This window comes from Pinus tabuliformis, chromosome 6 (assembly GCF_031772625.1).
Source record: "Pinus tabuliformis cultivar Carrire ecotype Pingquan chromosome 6, CPIR1, whole genome shotgun sequence".
Taxonomy (NCBI): Eukaryota; Viridiplantae; Streptophyta; class Pinopsida; order Pinales; family Pinaceae; genus Pinus; species Pinus tabuliformis.
This window is the reverse complement of record NC_142292.1, coordinates 407,134,579-407,151,940: the sequence shown is the minus strand read 5'-3', so window position 1 is coordinate 407,151,940 and position 17,362 is coordinate 407,134,579. Positions and strand designations below refer to the sequence as shown.

General features: G+C 38.9%; 1 protein-coding gene across 2 annotated transcripts in view; it reads right to left on the bottom strand.

The window, feature by feature from the left end:
- LOC149259032 (Prolyl oligopeptidase family protein) overlaps positions 1 to 17,362 on the bottom strand; it is a 369,520-nt gene that overhangs the window by 281,823 nt on the left and 70,335 nt on the right. The window lies entirely within an intron of this gene.

Sequence of the window (17,362 nt, the reverse complement as noted above, 5' to 3'; positions counted from 1 at the left end):
ATAGGATGTTGATGTTGATGATTATGGTGGTGATCACAGCAGTGTTGTTGAACCATCTTCCAAGAAAGTTCTTTTAACGTTGACTCCACTTGTGTTACTTCTTCTATCTCTAAGTGTTGAAGCTTGTAGCTCAGATAGGTACTTATGCACAAGCTTAAGTGTCTGAGCATGTGGAAGTAGCGCAATAGACTCTTAACCTTAGCAATTGCTTTAGTTATCAAAGTAATTCCTTTTTAGAAGATAAAGTGAGTTAATTTAATGAAATGCAAAGGTTATTTGAATTAGTGAATTAGATGAATCTCAGTCATTGATCTCAAGTGAGATCAGATCTAATCTCAATCATCAGTCACTTTGGAAATTAGGGTTGTGGATTCGATCAATAATTCAAACTTATAAAAAGAAGGTTAGGCTAAGGGACAACACACACACACACATCTTGAGCACAAGACACAGTGAGAGTGAGATCATATTGATTGGGTGCGAAAGGACTTCCATTCAAATGTGCAAGGTTTGAGGAAGGTACAAAAGGCAGTGTTGTCGCCCGGATTGCACAGGCACCGCGAAAACGCTCAGGACGGGGGTTGTCACTCTGATCCCCGCCAACTCCATTCTAACTGTCTCCCAACAACAGGCTATGGGGGGTAGTCCCTACGGAATGAGGTGAAAGAAAGTAAGTTGAGAAATCAACTTACTTGGGAGACACGGATGAGCAGCCTAGCCACTTGGTTGAATTTAAGCAAGGCTATGATTAAATTAGATTTTCTATTATGAGACCAGTGCCTTAATGGAGTCACAAACTCTTGTTTCTTATGAATTGAAACCAAATAACAGGATGGACACCCGCTACCTATGTGAGATGCTTATGTAAGAGATTATGAGTGGGGTTTATCTTGAGTTAAGATTCCCTTAAGTTGTTTGAGTACTTTGAATAGAGACATTTTAATGGTACTTAACAATAGCGGAATGCAAATCTTAAACAAGATAAATTGCTTACGGCTACAAGTGCAAATTTCACAAGACGTCAAATAACCCAAGATGCCAAATAATGACAAATGATAACAAGAGTTAATCAAGATGCTAATGACAGTTTATATCAGCACTACTACTTCAGAAAATTCAAATTTACCAATGTATAACAGCAGTGTATAAACTACTTCAAATAATGAAAATTACTCAACACTTTGAAGCACAAAATTTCCAAATTAACCAGTAATGTAGATTAGCTTCTTTAGCACACTTTACGGTGGAGTATTCAGCAATATTTCAAATATAATTTAAGATTACAGCAGTAAGTAAAGACAGATCAACAAGATAAAAACTTCCAAAATTAGATATCCAATATGCCCAAAAATAAAAAAATACACCAGAACTTGAGAATTTCAAATTTGGGGCTCTAGGTGAGTTTGCCTTAGCAATTTTCAGATCTGATATGATTATTACAGCAGTGAATTTATCATAGATCAGCAAATTTACTCAGCCAAAAATAGTTGCCCAATACTTTTTAAAAATAGAAAATTTTCGCCAAAATTTAAAAAAAAAAAAACAAAAAACAAAAAACAAAAAAACAAAAAAAAAAATTGAGTTTTTAGAGAATATGATTCAGAAAATTCAGAATTGATAAACTAATTATAACAGTAAATTAGTTACAGATCAACAAGCTAAAAATACTAAATAGGCTGCCCCAAATGTCTAAAAATAGTAAGTTTTGTTGGGGAACTAAAAATTCAAAAATTTAGTCCTAATTAAGTATATGCCTCAGAAATATTTCAGACTTGAATTTTACAGTTGTGCAGTAATTTCCAGCAAGCGAAAATGTTAGAACTAGGTCAAAATAGAGATGCCCAAGTGGCCAAAACTTGTGAAAAAAATAGATTTTGCAATTTTAATCGATTTTGACCAATTAGAATATGATTTTAAAGCCTAGAAATTAATGATTTAACTGCTGTAATGAAACTGAAGCAAAACGAGGGTTTGGAGGTCAAATCTTAGGCCCAAGGCCTTGAAGATCCCATCGTTGAAAATCGTTGAAACTTTGGAATTATCTTGCCACCTGCTATATATGAATTTTGAGACCTTAATCCTACAAAACCGTAAAGTATTTAACCTTAAATCTTCAAATTAGGGTTTTAGGTCAATTTTGGGGCAAAAGGAGGCCAAAATTTGGAGAACTAGAACAAGGGCAGCAAATTTGCAGCGATAAGTGGGCTAGGATGATAGATCAGGCCGTAAGGAGGCTAGAAATGGCCAAGAAGGGCCAACGCTTTGCCCAGAGAGGCTATCATTTGGCAAAAAGGGAGCTAGGGGCTAACCCCAAGGCCTAAGGCCCAAGGGCTAGGGCCTAGAGGTTCCACAAGGGAGCCGCAAGCCCATAGAGGGCTGCGGCCAAGGAAGGGGAGGAGAGAGGGCCAATGTTATGAATATAATTCATAACAAATAAATAAATAAAAATAAATGTAAATAATAAATAATCAAATGATGATTATATTAGATAGTCATTAGTTAAATGAAAAGGCATGTCTAAAAGACATGCCCAGTCACCAAAGGACACCTGCCTAAGTATATATGCAGGTCCTCATTGTAACATTCAACATCACTTGTACATTTAATGTATATAATAAATTATTATTACAAATGCCTTTGTGTATTTTTACATTAAAAGTCAACAAGCATAAGTTTTGTTGCTTCAGTGGTATCAGAGCCATGTCGGACAATATAACCATGCGAGTCTTTGAACGTTGTTCACCGCACAATATGCCATTACGTACACGTCCTGAATTCATGGAGCAATTTAGTAAAATTCAAGAAGCATTTCAGCGTTTAAAAAATCATTTGCAGAAGTTAAAGTATGTCGAAAAGAAATCCATAATAAGGAAGATGATAGTGTAAGTGAAGAAACGAAACAAGGCAAAGTTGATCTTGATGTGGATGAGGATTATGTAGATCAAGATGATGATCCCGATGAAGATGATGCGGATGAGAACTATCTTGAGAAACAAGAAAACGAACAATATCATAACAATGAAGAAGATGTTGAAGAAGGCAATGATGATGATAAAGAGGAAAAGGGGAAAGAAGAAAAAAATCATGTTAAGGTGCAGAGAGATATTTTGGAGGGTCTCATGGCTTGAATTGTAAGCTCAAAGAATACAACGCATCTAAAGGAAGTGTTGGAGGAAATGTCACCTCCGACCATCCTTGAAGCTTCATGTGAGAGTGGGCAAGGGCTACGTAAGACATGTAGAACTCATATGACGAATGAGACAACAACAATTGTTGCAGGAAATCCTGTGACTATTTCAACTTCATCTTCCATCATGAGAGCACAGTCTATTGTTTGCAAAGATACTAATTCAGGAGCACAGGAATCACATGGCAAGCATGAACCCCAAGCAATGGGTAAAGCCATCAAAGTGTGTGATGATGCTACAGAAAATGACTTGGAAATATCATCCTCGTCTATAGTTCCTCCTTTAGATGCAATAGAATCACATGGTAGGTCCAGGACTCAAACAATTGATAATACCATATATGTGCTTAATGTTGCTACAGGAAATCTTGTAAAGTTGGCAACCTCCTCTACACAAAAAGTGAAGTCCAGTTCCAGTGAAGATTGCACTTTAGAGGTATTGGAAGTTTGGAACCACATGATAGGCTTAAGTCACAAATAGCAATCAAGACTGTACTACCCTTCGAATCTGCTATAAACAATCCCATGTCAGTGTTAGTCCTCTCTCCCAACAAAGTAGAAACTCCATGGTGTGAATATCCATCAGAAATAATGGGTAATTGCAAACCCGAGATTCAAGTCGATAATATCACTTCAACAATGCCACTAACTGCTCTAGGAAATTGCATGATAACATCTTCTATTTCTAGTACTATTAGTAAAGCGAAGGCTTTTCTCGAGGAAGATCCAGATAAAGTGGACGTGTGCATTTTGATTTCAGAAAGCCTTCATTTACCATTGAAATTTAAAGGCACGGGACTTAAAGGTTTTTTCATTCATCTTTTAGAGGCTGCAACAATGGCCATTGATGTTAAACGGGTACAAAAGGAATTAACTGACATAGAGCGAGATAAGAAGATAACAGGGATCAACATTAATCTTTGTCGTGACGATGATCTGTCACATGCAATTAAGGGTCCTGTGGGCACCCCTTATGAAGAAGGCATATTTCAAATTGATATTCAGTTACTTGAGGGATATCAATTTAAACCTCCAAAAATGAAATTTATAACAAAAGTGTGGCATCCAAACATAACTAGTGAAACTGGTGCAATCTGCGTTGATATTCTAAAAGATCAATGGAGAGTAGCCCTCACATTGAAGACAAATTTACTTTCTTTGCAAGCTTTGCTTTCAGCTCCTGAACCTAAAGATCCTTAGGATGTTATCGTGGCATAATAATACCTCAAACACTGTAAAGCATTTAAAAGCCGCTACTCAAACCGTTCATCGTCCAAGCGTTGTCACTACCCGTCTGCCATCCGACACACCCTGCTCTTCCGCCATTCCGACAAATAAGATTCACACTACAATCACATTCTGAATCCTTGTCCGAAACCTCGAGTCATTTCATCTGACAGCACCCCGCTTCATTGACCGTTGTAATTTTCCTTACCCTCCACCATCGCTGTCCTATATGCTGCTCGACACACCTACCACCGTTGTTATCCGTCGGCCTGTCGTCCACTGTGCTATCCATGTCACCAACCCTTCGTCGCGCAGTCCCTCAATTATCCACAACTGTGCCTAAAAAAACAAAACCCCTTGATTGTTCGTTGTTTGACGACATCACCAACTCCACGTTTAAACGACCTCGATCAACAACATGAACCATCGCGTCTCTCTGCCCGTAACGTAACCTCAGTCAACAACGTAAACCATGGCGGATTGTTCAAATCACATTTGTTTTGAACACTAAAAAAAATCATGCTATTTTTCCGTTTGATATTTGTTGAAACCATAGTTTTAAAAACCGGCCTAGCTAACCGGTTACCGGTCTAACCGGCCGGTTAGAAAGCCCACCGATTGGAACCGAAGCAAAACCCCGGATTAAGAGGCTGGATGGCGAGAAAATGGCCCTAAATGGCCGGTTTAGGACGGAACCAGCCGGTTTGTAGCAAACGGCCGATTCCGTCCTAAACCGGTCAGTTACCGGCCATGCCCACCGAGGCCCCACTCAACGCCTTTCTCAATGAGGTTTAGGGGTTTTGGGGGGAAACTAAGGGTGCTTTCCCTCCAAAAACACCCTCTCCAAGCCTTTAAGAGGCTCCTCTCCCTCTCATTTGTCTCACACATCTGATTTGGAGTGTTTATGAGTGTTTGTGAGTTTGTTTGGGAGCTTGGAGAGTGTTGAGTTTTTGCTGGAGTAGTCATCTTGGAGTTGGAGTTGGAGCTATTTTGGAGATAGTTTGCAGTTTTCGGTGGAGTTGGCATCTTCAAGAGGAGGCTAAGGAAGCTAGTTTGCATTTCCAGGTAAGGATTTTCACTGAAAATTCCTCATTTAACTGTTGTCCATGAATTAAATTTTTTTTGTGTTATATATTTATAAATTTCTCACTTCTATCATCTATGCTATCAAATCTCTAGTTCTATGCTATCAAATTTTGTAGCTTGCATGTGCATTTGTTTTCCTAAATTTAGCTTTGGTTTTCCATGTTGCTTAGCTGCAATTTTTTTTTAAATGACAGATTTCTTTGCAAATTGTAATTTTTTCAAGCAAACATGGCTCCAAAAGGAAAGGACAGTGCATGGGCTCATTGTGATGTAATTGATGGAAAATTGATATGCAAATTATGCCATAAATCTATTGGAGGTGGGGGGGTTCTTAGATTGAAACAACACTTGACTGGGGTAAGAGGCCAAGTAAAGCCATGTGATGCACCAAATGTAGTGTTAGGTTCTATTAGGGCAGAATACATTTCCAAGCTTGAAAAGTTTTATGAGGATAAGGCTAGGGAAAATGCCATCCAAGATGACATTGCAAGGAAGAGGGAGTTATTAGAAGCCATGAAAGAGAGTGGGTATGATGATTATAAGATTCAAGACTCAACTTCTATCTCTTCCACCAATGACCACTTTCACTATCTTCATCCTTCTTGTGGCCAACCATCAAAAGGAACAAAGAGAACAAACATTCAAAGATTTTTCTCATCTTCTACCAACATTGCCTCTTCTAATCCCACTTCCTCCCAGCCAAGTCGTCAACCCACTTTAGATCAACATTGGAAAAAACAATGCAAAGAAATTTCTCATCAATACATTGCTAGATGGTGGTATGATTTAGATATCCCATTTAATGTTGCGCACTCACCTTATTACCAAGCTATGTGGGACTCTGTTATAGCTGCAGGAAAAGGCTTCAAAGGCCCTAGTATGCATGACTTGAGGGGATCTCTTTTTCAAAAAAAGATATCTTCCATTGATGAATATTTGATTGAGTTTAAAGATTCATGGCTCAAAACAGGTTGTTCCATCATGTTAGATGGATGGACCGATGGAAAGAACCGCACTATCATTAATTTCCTTGTTTCTTGCCCTCAAGGAACCATGTTTTTGAGATCAGTTGATGCATCTGATAAGGTGAAGGATGCAGCCCTTCTATTTGAGCTTTTGGATGACATTATTCAGGAAGTTGGGGAGTAGCATGTTGTGCAGGTCATCATCGATAATGCCTCAAACTATGTTCTTGCTGGAAAGATGCTTGAGTCCAAATATAAGACCATATTTTGGACTCCATGTGCTGCACATTGCATAGACCTCATGCTTGAGGACATAGGCAAAGTGGAGTGGGTAAAAAACATTATAGAGCATGCCAAGTGCATTACAAAATACATTTACAACCACTCATGGGTATTGAGCCTAATGAGGAAAAACACTGGGGGCAAAGAGCTTGTTAGGCCTGCAATTACAAGATTTGCAACTCACTTCCTCACGTTGCAATGTCTCAATGGTCAACATAAAAACTTGCAGAAATTTTTTTCTTCCGAAGAATGGTTTGAATCTCGGTGGGCTCGTAGACAAGATGGAAAAGACACCAAAAAGAAAGTGTTAGACAATTATTTTTGGAAAAGGTCTGTTGAGCTTGTGAAAATTACCGAGCCCCTTGTTAAGGTGCTATGGATGGTGGATGGGGAAAAACTGGCCATGGGCTACATTTATGAGGCTATGGATCAGGCAAAGGAGCAGATACGGGCAGCTTACAAGGACAGGTTAGCTAAATATGGTCGTATATGGGAGATCATTGATAACAGATGGAACAATCAACTCCCTCATCCTATACATGCAGCTGGGTATTTTTTGAACCCAAAGTATCATTATAAAAATCAGCTAGGAGATCTACATGATGGGGAGGTCAGACCTGGATTGATTGATTGCTTGGAGCGCATGGTCCCTACCGATGCAGACCAGTTGGAAATACATAGACAACTTACTGTTTTCACTATGGGAGGTGATACCTTTGGCAAAGATGGCAAGAGATGTGGACCAACCAGGTAAGCAATTCCAATTTCCAATTTTCTTTTCTTTTCAGGTTAAAATTGTTTACGTTCTTTACAATTCAAATTATAAACTAAGTTACTAATTAATGTCTTTTCCTTTGCAGCACATTGGTGGGAGTCATTTAGTGGCCAGTGTCCTCAATTGCAAAGGTTTGCAATTAGAGTCCTCAATCAAACTTGCAGTGCTTCAGGTTGTGAGCGCAATTGGTCTGTTTTTGAGCGCATACACACGAAGAAGAGAAATCGTTTGGAACAAAAACGATTAAATGATCTTGTTTTCATGCAATACAACCTGTTAGTGTCGGTCTTGAGCCCTCCATCAGTGATCAATAGCTCTTTGCATATGCATAGGTAGGTGTCTCATTAGTGTCAGTTTTTGCATCCCGCTAGGCATGCCATAAAACTGAATGGAGGGCTGGTCTTTGTTCCCTTCTTGGCTTTGCTGGATCAGGTCATACCACAATGAAATTGAGTCATGTTTGTTTTTATTTTTGTCTTGAGGTCCCAGGTCTTAGGTCTAGGGTTTTGAGTCAAAATCACTGCCAGGTCATGAGTTCAAATTCAGTGAGTGCCCAGCAAGCCAGAAGGAGGTATGTACATATGTTTCATTGTTATTTTCATCAGCTACAGGTCATTTAATGCCTTGGATTTAAAAACCTTGTTTTTAAGTTCAAGGCCATGAGAAATTTGTAAAAATAAAGAAATTTTCAAAAGTTTTCAAAAGTGCCGGCAACAACCCTGGTTCCTTCGCCACAGCCCATCAGATGGTCAACCTGCAAAAAGAACGAAGTCAAACGCCTCAAAGAGCTAATTTCAGGACAAAATCAACTCAAAAACAGTGTTAAAAAGAATGCAAAAGTGAAAACATTATAAAGTGGGTTTTTCAAGTTAATTTTTTCAAATGTGAGCATATAAAGGCCAATTCCCTCTCAAAAGAGACTCATTGTGCATTTGAAGGCAAGAAAACACAAGGAGAGAGGCAAGAGGGCGAATTTGGTAAGTTTTAGCAGTTTTCAGGCTTTTTGAGAGTGCGCGACCACTCCAAGGGTGCGCGACCACTCCAAGGAGGGGCGCGACCACTCGTTCCGCCTTCACAAAAACTCACCCAAACTTCAATTTTCTCTCAAATTCGCTCGTGGATTCTACAAGGTATGCCTCCTTTATTAAGTTTTGAATTGTGTCATGGATCCAAAGGAGGGTTATGGTCATAAATATCATGCAAGAAATTAATGAAAAATAGGTTAAGTGACTTGATGTCTTTGCAAGCTTATGTTAGGTTGTATTGTTTGTTTTTCAAGGTAATTTTTCCTTTATTCCCTTCCATTATTTTCCCATTATAAATTCACATGTGTTAAAGTGTCATTTTCATTAATCTCATTTGCAAAAAAGCGCTAAAACCCTACCCCAAATTCCATGAAACCCTAACCCCTCCTAAACCCTATTTCAAACCCTAGTTTTCTACCATGCATCATGCTCAAACCCTACACTATTACACACAGCAAATTATATATGTAAATTGCACAGCAAAAGAATGAAAACAAATATAGTAAAAAGAAAAGAAAATGATGACAAGGCATGCTTATAATCATACAAAAATAGAGTAAAAAATATAACTTGCATAGCCTTATAAAAAACAAAAGAAAAATGTCATCTTGCTGTAAATATCAAAGGTTAGAAGCTGTGTGAAAATCATGACAAAGTTTATCAAATGTACCAGCTGCTAGCTATCAAAAAGGAGCAGTTTTGCTGTGCTAGGGTTTGTGCATTAACATGGTATCATCTCCCTTTCCCTAGACTCTGTTTTCCTACCTATTCCCCTCATGAAAAACCCAATTCAATTGCCTATCCCTTCTTCAAACTCCCTATGCAATTGAATCTCCTTCCCTATTGTCAAAACATGCAATGAAACCTTAATTCACTCATGACAAATGCAATTATGAAGCTGCCAGCACTATTGAAAGACTGTTGTTGTGAAAATTGGTTGGCAGACTTTGTTCATAGGTTTCATTACTCCCTAACCCTAATTCCCTATATCCCCTCATTCCCCTAATTCCCTTGATATAATCCCTCTCCCTTCCATTGCAAAATAATCACAGCAACCCTTCTCTTCCCCTTGTAATCAAATACCCAAAACCCCTGTTTTCCATTAGCATCAAATGGCCATTTTTACATGTGAAAAAACAGAGTATGCTTATGAAAGGCATTAAAAGACAAAATAAGCAAAGGAGCAGCCTGTTACTTGTACATCATTGATGCTACCCTATTCCCCTATGCCCATGCCATTATTTCCTCCATCATGGAGATTTTTATTGTCCTTTCCCTTGGTGCTCAAAATACAAATTTTCCCTAATAAAGTATTAATTTGCAAATGATGAGAGATAGAATGACATGTTTAACATTGTGTGATTGTTTCCTTCGAAATTCCCTGTTGTTTATATATATATTTTCCCTTTCCTTATGTAAATTCCCTCCCCTAACATTTCCCTCATGATTTTTCCCCTTGAAAACAGCATACTTCACAGCATTTTGCAGGCGGGGCAGCAGTCATCTTGGCTTATTTGTTCCACCTTGCTCAATAACATCATGTCAACCACTGAGACTAATGAGCAAGGTGATGACCGATCTTCATCCACGGAGGTTGAGACACAGCGGAGGCCTCGTAGGGGTGGCAAGGGTGGTCACCACAAGAGAGAAGAGCCCACATCCTTGGCAGAGTTGCAGGCTTGCCCATTGGCAGTGACTGGCTTTCAGTACATGTCATGCTATCAGTTTTGCGAGAGGCTTGCACAGATTCAGCATCATAGGGGGCTGGCCCGGTTATTTGTTTTACACCTTCATGACGGGCAGGTCACCCTTGCAGGGGTGAATTTTGTGTTTTCTCCAGAGGCTATTTCACTGGCTACCGGGATACCCAATGTGGGTGAGGTGTGGCCAAAGCGCAAGTGGCTGGATTTTGTTTACTTTGAGCCATATGTCAGGCCAACATACATACACAACTTGTCAGGGAACTTTCCTTTCAGATTCCTCCGAGAGGAGTATGCTCCTATCATGCGGCTTATCATGCATTACTTCACATGTGAGGGAAGGTTTTCACGAGTCTTTGCTTGTCACATTCGCCTGTTGATGCACTTTACCCGAGTGAGGATGATGAACATCCCGGTTTACTTCTTCCAGGATATACAGAGGATGGTGTCCGTGTTTCAGAGGCAGTCCCCAGCTCAGCAGCTCAGGAGCTTGTGTCATCATGGTCTCATCCAGCTGGTTGTTTCCCATCAGCTGAGTCAGCAGGGCATTTCTTGGGCAGATTTTATCTCCCGTGAGTTCTTCACACAGCCACAGCCACAGCCAGAGGTCATTCATGAGGTGGGAGGTCCATCACACCAGCCCGAGATTATTGTTCCGAGACATGTGGCTTCTTCCCCTCGGGTCACCTATCAGAGAGGTCCTAGGACCTTATTTGCAGCAGCTCGACGAGTATTTTCTCCACAGCAGGTGGAAGGGGTCTCGTCATCTTCTTCAGATCAGCGAGTGTTATCTCCACACCAGGTGGAAGGGGCCTCGCATTCTTCATCAGCAGAGGCAGTACGGGAGGGCAAGCAGCCCATGATTGAGGATGAGAGAGCTGGTGATACACATGATGATTTCATTGGTCGTGATGCCCGCTCTCCTTCTTCAGATTTTTATGAGATTATCAGGCAGAGAGAGGAGGAGAACCTTGTGTTGCAGCAAAAGCTCCAAATGGCTCAATGGACCATCACTTATCTAGAACAGCGCACCAAACAATTAGAAGAAGAAAAAGAACTTGATGAGCTATGGAGGATCCGCAATGATCGAACTTTGAACCGTAGGAGGCCCGGTGACCCATTGCCTGCTGACCGGGAGTCCATGCTTATCCGTGTGAATGCACACTTGGAGAGATTGTTGGAGAAGGCAAATCGTGACAAAGAGCTCCTACGCAACATGAAAACACACTATTGGGCAAGATTGCATGTTTGCAAGGCTAAAATGAAAATTCTCCAAAGGAAGCTGTCAGAGGCCCAGAAGAAGAAGAAAAAGACAAACCCACTCCGTATCTTGGCTGAGGCATCCCTCACTCACCATGATACTCATTAGCCTTCATCCAGCAGCAAAATCAAAAAATTTTGAGAGTTTTGGAGCATTTTGGAAATATTTTGGAAATTTACAGGTTTTTGCCTATGGAGTGGTCTCACCCCCCGCGCGACCACTCGGGAGGACTGCTCAGAATCACAAAAAGTTGACATTTTTGGAAAGGGCATGCAAAAACTAGAATTACCTATACTTGGGGTCAACTTGATTTTGAGATTTGGGCCTCCAAAAGCTCAAAATACATCAAAATTTTGACTTTCTGCCCACTATTTGAGTTGCAGAAAGTGACCTTCGGAGAATTGACTTTTGAGGGGTCAAATCAACTCCAAATCCAGAAATTCCACTTGGGATGGAAATTAGACACACAGAGCTTTCCAATGAGCCATCTTGCACTTGATTTGGACAACTGGAACCCACTCAAAAAGTGTTGCAAAGGGGCGCGACCACTCGAGCTGAATTTGGCAGTTTTGACTTTTCGGCCTGCAAAACTCAGTTTTTACCTTGGTTAATCATTTGTACTTGTAAATGATGGATGTATGGATAATTTTCATGGCACATTGATAGATTTAATCTCTCTTAACCCTTCTAGAAGCTTCCTTGATGTAAATAGTGAATATTTAATGCATGGATGAGTTAGCTAAGTTTTAGAGGCAAGTTGTTTTGACTGCCTATTATCTAGTGCTAAGTTTAGAATTAGTTCAAACTGCTCCTAGGAAGCTGAGCTTGACCCCTAGAGGTGGGGAAAGGAGTTAGATGGTCTATATTATGCCTTCTCTTGCTCATTTTCATGGTTGGACTCTTGTGGGAGAAGTATTATTGCATATTGTACATCTATTATTGCAATTTAAGGAAAAGGAAGGCCAGGGTTTTGCAGACATCATTGTGGATTCTTGTGGATTGTTGTGTTGATGGTGTGTTCTCTACATGTTATTGTAAGTGTGTTTATGTGTTCCATCTCTTTCTTTGCTGCTAATTGAACAGATGAAGTGATAAAGTTTTGAATTCATGCATGCCATGCTCAGCTTTTAATTTTGTTCAATATCTATGTTTTCCACTGTCTAAAGAGGATTCAAAGTTGTTGTTTGCCCTCTTTAGCTCCTCCTCTATCATTCCTGATCATCCATCTCAGATTAAGGCATCAGCACTCACTCCTACCTTGCCCCAAAGATCCCCCTGCAAAAACTGAGCCCAATCCCCGCACCCTGAATTGCACTCCCTCCAAATTGCCACCAAAAACCCCAAAAATCTTTAAATCAACCTCCCTTATCAATTTACTAGCCTAAAATCTTTATTCCTAATTGGTCAGCTTATCCTATTGAAAGATCTACCGAATCTGACCCGAGAGAGCCTTCTCATACCTCGTAGGGCTAGCTACGAGGTGAAATGGTTTGATGTAGCCTTGAGAATTTGTCTATCTCAGCCTAGGTGAATTCCAAGCGCTAACACAACCTTCGACTAAGGAGGAACCAAATGATGAGCAAAACACCTGATCTAGATCCCATTATGTTGGACGATATTGATCCAACATCAGAATGGGTGGAGGAGACTGAAGATCATGTGCTTGAGGCTAATTTTGATATCGACATGGCTTTAGCAGGGGATGAAGCAGATTATGTGGCGGCATCAGAACCAAGATCAGTAGCAGCATCAAGGAAAGGCGAAGAACCAATGGAAGGCACTAGTCATGCAGGTCAACAAACTCGTGCTTCCATTATGTCCACTTCTATTGTTATTGGTGGCATTGATATGAGGTTGAAGATCAAGCTGAGGCATCCTCAGACTCTGAACCAGATGATGTCTATCTAGCTCCTGATGATGATCCTGTGGCTAGTAGTGGTGATGAACTTGATGATTGATCATGTGTACACTATAGACTTGTAGTAGGCCAATGGCCTCATAGCTTGCAGCATTGTTTTTGGACTTTATAGGCCATTTACAGCCTCATTGCTTATGTATTTTGCTATTTTGTTGATGATATGTATTGCACTCAGTGCCATTTTGATATATTCACCTTTACATGGTATATAAATGAGCAAACTTTGCATATTTTGTCTCTATTGGCTTGGAATCATGGTTTTAAATCTTAAAAATAGTTTTGTTTCATTAAAAATTAATTATTTGATGTATTTTTCTAAAACCGGTTCATTTAGACCAAACCAGTCCTGGTTAGACAGGTTCCGGTCGGTAAACCAGTTCATTTAGACCAAACCAGTCCTGGTTAGACAGGTTCCGGTCGGTAAACCAGTTCGTTTAGACCAAACCAGTCCTGGTTAGACAGGTTCCGGTCGGTAAACCAGTTCGTTTAGACCAAACCAGTCCTGGTTAGACAGGTTCCAGTCGGTAAACCGGTTCATTAGGTGGACCGGTCTGGTCACCGGTTCCGGTTTTAAAAACATTGGTTGAAACTATATCATAATAACTTTAATATAGTTTTAGTAAATTCATTAAATATACACTATATTATATAAATTTAATATAGTTCTATATTAATATAATTAACTTAATTATAATTATTATATAATAATTATAATTATTAAAAAAATTAAATATATATATATAATATTATTATTATTATTTAAAAATAATAATAATAATAAATTCCCAATTCCAAGGGAATATTAGTGACGAGCCTTACATGTCGAGATGATTGACGAATTATACATATCAAGATGACGAACACAAAGTGAAGAAATTTCCAACAATTAAGCTTTGAGGACTAAGTTTTCGAAGAAAGGGGCAATGTTATGAATATAATTCATAACAAATAAATAAATGTAAATGATAAATAATCAAATGATAACTATCTTAAATAGTCATTAGTTAAGTGAAAAGGCATGTCTAAAAGACATGCCCAGTCACGAAAGGACACCTGCCTAAGTATATATGTGGGTGCTCATTGTAACATTCGACATCACTTGTACATTTTATATAGATAATAAATTATTATTACAAATACCCTTGTGTATTTTTACATTAAAAGTCAACAAGCATAAGTCATGTTGCTTCAGCCAAGGGAGGAGGGCCAAAAAGACTAGGAGAGGGAGACACAGGGGAAAGAGGCCAAGAGGAGCGAGGCTGAGAGAAGGGGCTAACGGCTAGCCTAGGAGGGCCGAAAAGGTGACGCAGAGGGCAAGGAGGGCTGACGTAGGCAAAGAGGGAGAGACGTTGGGCCTGGAGGAGGTAGATCTGGCCCAAAGAAAGCCAAAAACTATAAACCCTTGGTCTGAAATTTTTCTATGCTTCAACTTCTTTGATTTTCTGAAAATTTTGTCGTGGGAAACATGCAAAAATTTCCAAGAGACTAGATCTTACCCTCAAGGGCCTATATCTAGCTCTTCTTCCACTTAACTCCTTGATCTAACCTACAAAAATAAAAATAGAAACACCCAAACCCCAAATATATATAAAATAAATCTAAAACCCCAACCAAAGTTAGAAAAAATAAATTTATATTTAAATTTACAATCTTATTTACAAAATATACATGTGTTTTTAAATGGGCTTTGAGAAAATAATTTTTCAGTATTTTTTTTTACCTGAAAGAATGGTTAAAACGCTTTAGAAAAATTAACAATTCACTATAGCCCAACCGAATATTAAATCCACCATATAAAAACTAGAGATCCAAGCAACAGTGGTTCTTGCCCAAGTTTGTGAACTTGGAGGGGCCAAGAACTGAAGTCCTTGCAAACACTATGTATTTATCTCAAAAAAAAAATCTGTTAGATCACATGGGGAATCAAACCACCGAAGATTAGCCAAAAACTATCAATAGTATGATTTTATCTCCATCTAATGAAAATATAGATCTTACCAATATTCAGCGCAACATAGAGATACCCGTAGTCGGCACATACCACAAATCAATAAACAAGAACACCTTGAATTGCATTCCAAAGTCTTTTATTATGATAGAAAAAGTAGTTCCCAGCAGGACAATAGTTTACACAGTGCTTCAGCAGCAATTCTAGCCAGAGATCAAGATGACTAGAAACTCAAATGACTCTCTAATTTATAGAAAAATCCTCCAAATGGAAAAATAACAGCTAGTTTCTTTGATCATTGTCAAAATAATCTTGGTCCTTGATAAACACTTCAAGATCTTTTAATCTTGGCCTTTGATTTCTTATTTTTTAAAGAATTTTCGAATCTATCATTTAATTCCATTTTAATTAGCTCAAAATTAATTATTTAGAGCTAGTTTTCTCAAAAATTTGACTTTGACTTAACCACCAAGGTCAAGGATCCAAATTTTCTTGAAAAAGACAATATTCCCTTGGTGGAGGACCTTTACAAATTGATTCTTTCAAGACCCACGAATTTTTCTATTTGGAGAATTTATTTTCCTAGACAATTTAATTTTGGCTCTAATTAATTAATTTTCTGGCTTAGGATTTAATTTTATTTTGCCAGAAAAATAAATTAATTTACACGAGGGGATTAATTATTTTTCCAACCCTCTAATACATATGATTTTTCATTTACAAGTGTCAAAGAGGGAATACACATTCGTCTTAGACCCTAAAGGCACATAACCCATCTGCGACTCAATATGATCTAGTAAACCAAATTATTTGTAATAAAATAATTTAGCCAATGAGCTTAAATTATTAACAAACCACTTTTACATCAGACTCATCTAATAATTTGACAATAAATTTCACCCTAGCTTTGGGGGCTTAAGTTGGAGGGAAAAACCTCTTCTGATTAGCCGTGTCAAGAAACACATGTAATCAGTGAGGTTAAAAAACCTCCTAGGATGGAATTCGTTATCAAATTATAGGCTTACCTAAGTTGTTACATAGACTCAAGGTTTTACTAAGATCATTTACAATATATAACTTGCAGAATGGGATGACCATGACACATGGACTGCTGATATGTGATCTGATCCTTGTTGAAAAAGTTGGTACTTCCGCTTCCTTGGAATTTTGACAATTTGAGTGCAACATCTGGCTCCTTATGGGGACACGTTGCTTCCAAGAAATAACGTGAGAATCCCATAATCCTGCATCTAAGGAAACAAAAATTCATCAAATAGATATCCATTCAACATCAAAATCATCAAGCATATATAGAAAATACCGTCGGAATAGAAAATCTATCCTAACAAACTGAAATATAAAAAACATAATATAAATGAGTGAAATAAACTAGCTAATGACATAAATGGAAGGGAGTAGGGTTAGAGATACTATACAAAACGATGCCCATGGCATCAGATATCATCGGTGAGGAACAATCTCGCGCATCTGTCCGCTGACTGGTAGATCACTCGACCTTTTTTCAGATGTCCCTTGCTGAAGTTTGACCCTCTTAGGTTGGTGTGACAGCTCATTACTACGCTGCATATCTCTGTCCATTTGAAACCTTCTTCTTTTTCTACTTGGCGGAGGGGATAGGTGGTGGAAAAAGTGACATATTTCTAATTCAAAATGAGGCGAATGTTCTTGCGGTACAACCTGTTCACCGTTTTCCAACTTCTTTGGAACTTCCACGTGATATCTTCTTTCTACTTCTCTGTATAACCTGACCATGCCACCTGCTGCTACTGGAATAGTGGCATAAGACAAATCCATTTGAATGCATCCACCTAAATCAGCCGCAAACTGTCGAGAGAGAAGCATTCCCCATACATCTGGCGCATCAATGACTGCAATATCCATGGTGATGATCTTGTATGGATAATCTGCTAAGGCAACCTGTAAATCTTTGACCACACCAAGGACTTCAACCTTTCGAGAGTCCATCA